This window comes from Protobothrops mucrosquamatus, unplaced genomic scaffold (assembly GCF_001527695.2).
Source record: "Protobothrops mucrosquamatus isolate PMUCROS unplaced genomic scaffold, P.Mucros_1.0 scaffold638, whole genome shotgun sequence".
Lineage (NCBI taxonomy): Eukaryota > Metazoa > Chordata > Lepidosauria > Squamata > Viperidae > Protobothrops > Protobothrops mucrosquamatus.
This window is the reverse complement of record NW_015386930.1, coordinates 25,992-30,096: the sequence shown is the minus strand read 5'-3', so window position 1 is coordinate 30,096 and position 4,105 is coordinate 25,992.

Below are 4,105 nucleotides of genomic sequence, written 5' to 3'. Positions count from 1 at the left end.
TAAATATGTGTAGGAACAAAGCCTAATTACATATAGTTGGGTGATCCATGTTTATCATATTCATTTTACACTTGCCATTCTTCCTATTTTCTCCCTAATTGTTTAAACTAACAGCACAATGTTTCTTAAATGTTTTCTCGAAGAAGGAATTCAGAATGACACTATAATGAAATTCCTCTACCTGCTTAGAGGCTTTTCAATTGTTTACAATATACCATTGAATGAAACATTATTATTTCTACTAATGAGGTTGCAACCAATGGTCAATTCCAGTTATGCTATATCAGGCAGAACATTTTACACAGAAACAGCCACTCTAGAATCTAACTTTGTGAACTAGCACTTATTCCATTCACACCTTGAGTTTTTATTTTCTGTCTTACTCAATAGGCAAGGTAATATATATAATGCTTCTTCTTCTTATTCCCCATAATAACCATCTTAGAATAGATGGACTGGATTGGAAGATAAATAAGGTCAGGCTTGGTGAATAATTGATGGAAGACTACCATCGAATACCAGGACTGTAGGCTAGACTTGAAATTTGAAAAGCATCCTACAAGAAAGCAATGGTAAACTTCTTTATTGTCTGCAACAGATTTGCACGCATGTGTCCAAGAAATTGGGAATTGTGTTCAGCTTCAAGGAGGCTTTTATTTTTCACATTGAATATATTAGAAATATACAGGGTATATCTTTGTGTTATTGAGTTATGAAAGCAAAGTTTGATGTTTGTCCATGGTTTTGATAATAGTGAATCATGTATGGATTTTGATTATTTATTTTTATACTGAACTGTGTTCTTATGTATATAGAAGTATAACCACTTATACTTCTTGGAAGGAAGCTCGATACCGAGTGGTTCAGATGTTGTTTTTATCCAGTCATCTAATCCATAGAAGAGGGCCAGAAAGAGTATGAATATAGCAGATTAGTGGGAAAAATCTGATTCTAGTACTATTGTTTCGACTTGCCCACATGACAGACTATGACATGAAATACGAAATACCTGTGTTTCAGGTATCTTCAGCATATCTGAAATTGTCAATATTTCTCTCACCAATTTTAATTCCAATGTCGCAACAGTTACAAGAAGGTTCTGCACCCATTTGCACTATTCAGGTGACCCTGAGGGCACAGATAAACCTCCAAATGATCTCAGTGAAATGATTCTCAGATGAGTGCTAATGACCAGATGATTATGAGGAGTATAAATCCTTTCCTCCACTATTCAGCCAGAACTAAAGAAAAGTGTTGGCAAAACATCTTCAAGAAAAAAAACCAAAGTCCAGTTGCCTTTTGAAAAAAGCAACTTTGGGACAACCATGACCTGATAGACTGAGAATCTCCGTAGATACCAGCAGTAATGCTTTTTGTAATTATAATGGCTTCTTCATTATAAAATAATTTGTATGATTTTATAATCCACAGCAGAAGTTCTGGTGCTCCCCTGATATGAAGTGACCTATTCTAGTCTACATCATTTCATTGGTTCCCAGAATATTAACATTCAGTCTTGACATTTCTGTATTGACAAAATAGCCTTGATTCATGGTTTTGGCATTCTCTGTACCAATGTTATACACATCTGGTTTCATTAGATGTGTATCTTTCAGCTTTAATCCAGCCACACCATAAGATTCACTGATATTTATAATTGTTCTCTCTCTTTTCCTGTACCTTGTTGGATGCATTCTGACCTGAGTGGATCATCTTCTAGTAAAAGGCATTTTCTTGGTTGATTTTCTTGGCAGAATATTGTAATGGAGTGTCATTTATTCTCTAGTAGATTGTATGCTGCCAGATCCTTTATGATCAACTAGTCAAGAATGAGCCTTCTTGGAGTGTACATTCCTGATGAAAGTTCAGACCATCCCTGTAACGTGCAAGTCCCTTCACCTCTGCAAAGTAACAATGAATAAAAGGGGAGACAAAAATATTAAACGTATTATCGTCTTGTCCTGCTAGGACAAGTCTGTCCTACTTGTCCCAGCAGAAAGGACCTACTACAAATTCCATTAGTCAAAAAACTCTATCGGGATCCAGAAAAAGAGCCTTCTCTGCTCTGCCCGCCCTTTGGAACATTCTACTCTCTAAGATCTGCCCCTACCCTTATATCCTTCTGCAGTAGCTGAAGACCTGGCTCTGCCAGTTGGCCTGGGGACCAAATGGTGGCATTCCATACTGGAGGTGGCTGCTGGATTGATGGCAGACTCCATTCTACCCCCTTGGTCTCTGCTTTCCACCCATCCATAGTTTTGTTATCATATTGATGTATTCTTGTTCTTTTTCATTTTCATTTTATTCTTCTATTTTATTTCTGTTTTGTTTATACCTATATTTCTTGCTTTTTATTGTTGTAAGCCACCTAGAGTAGCCCCTTGGCAAGATGGGTGGCAAATAAATTTAACAATAAATAAATAAAAAGTAAATTATTTTTGTTCAGATGTCTCCAACCAAAGAGGTACACATTGCAATAGGAAATAGTGAAGAGCAGAATGAAAGGGCAATATTAAAACCTGAAATTGATAGAAATATGGTCAATAAGACTCGTACGTTCACCCCCAACAACCACCACATCTAGGGGACCTTCAAAATCCTTATACTGTACCCTAAGGGTGGCCTCCCCCTTAACGCACACCACAGAATTCTGAAAATCAGTGAGTATTATATTGGATGGCCTGAGTTTAACTCGAAGGCCACTACAGCTACAAATCTTTTTAAAAGTAGTAATTGAAATAATGGAAAGAGCGGACCCAGTGTCCAACTCCATCCGTAAGGGAACTCCTTGCAACTTTACATTAATGGAAAGTTTCTTCTTAAGGTGCTTGTGTGACCCTGTTCTTAGAATACTCCTGCACGATGCGCAGAAGCCCACCCTGTTTTGGCTGGGGACCCTGGTACCTTTCTGAAGCAATTCTTCCTGAGGTTGAACCTTCTGGCGACCCAAACAGACGGATGCAATGTGGCCTTGCCTGCCACACGGCCTGCAAATGGCGGAGCGAAACCTGCAGTCAGCCTGCTTGTGGCGTCCTCCGCACCCGAAGCATTGAAGCAATGCTGGGGTCTTGACTGGACGTCCCTTCTGTCTCCTCTCCGCAGGCTGATGAAGTCTGTCGACCTCTTCAGGATCCTCTTCTGATCCTTCTCGAGCGTCCTCTTGATGGACGGTAGCTGTGTCAGGAGGATTCCTAGCCAGGTGCAAGGCCTTCACAGCTCCGCCTGCTGCTTCCTCAGCTGCCACCTCTCGCAACGCATCTTGGAAGGAGACATCTTCTCTTGCAAAAAGCTTTTGCTGTAAGTCTCTGCTCCTTAAGCCACAGACAAATCTATCTCGCAGCCTCTCTTCCAGATCTTTGAACTCACATGGTCTGGCTGCTTGCCTTAAGGCCGCAATAAAGGCCGCAGCAGATTCACCCAGCCTCTGGTCTCTCTGCTCGAACGCGTGCCTCCAAGCAATAACGGATAGCTTCGGCTGGAAATGCTCCCTCAACATTTTCTTCAAGTCAGCATATGTTACTGACTCCAGAGGTGCAGGGGCCACCAGATTTTCTGCGATGTCAAAAGCTTCTTGTCCACAGGCACACAAAAGAGTTGCTGCCTTCAGGCCATCTTCTCTAATCTGATTCACTCTGAAGTAGTTCTCCACCCGTGCTATGTAGAAATTCCATCTCTCTGGGTGGGAGACATCGAAATCAGTCAAGCGGCCAATCTTCGACATCGTAAACTTTACGACTTCACCACTCGCTTCCTCTGTAGGCTGCTGTTTGGGGAAAGGGTTCTTTAGCCGAGCTCAACCTCCAGCGATGCTGTACTGGCAGGCTGGGATGCTGATTCAAACGCCGTCTTCCCCTCTTCAGACTTCCTGGGTAAGTCCTTAATCTTTTATTTTAGCTTGCAGAGGATCCTGGACTACTGTAATGCTCTCTACATGGGGCTCCCCTTGAGGAGCATCCGGAGGCTCCAGCTAGTCCAGAATGCGGCCGCGCGGGCGGTGTTGGGAGGGACTCGTCGCTCCCATATAACACCGCTTTTGCGTGAGCTGCACTGGCTGCCGGTGGCCTTCCGGGTGCGCTTCAAGGTGTTGGTTACCACGTTTAAAGCG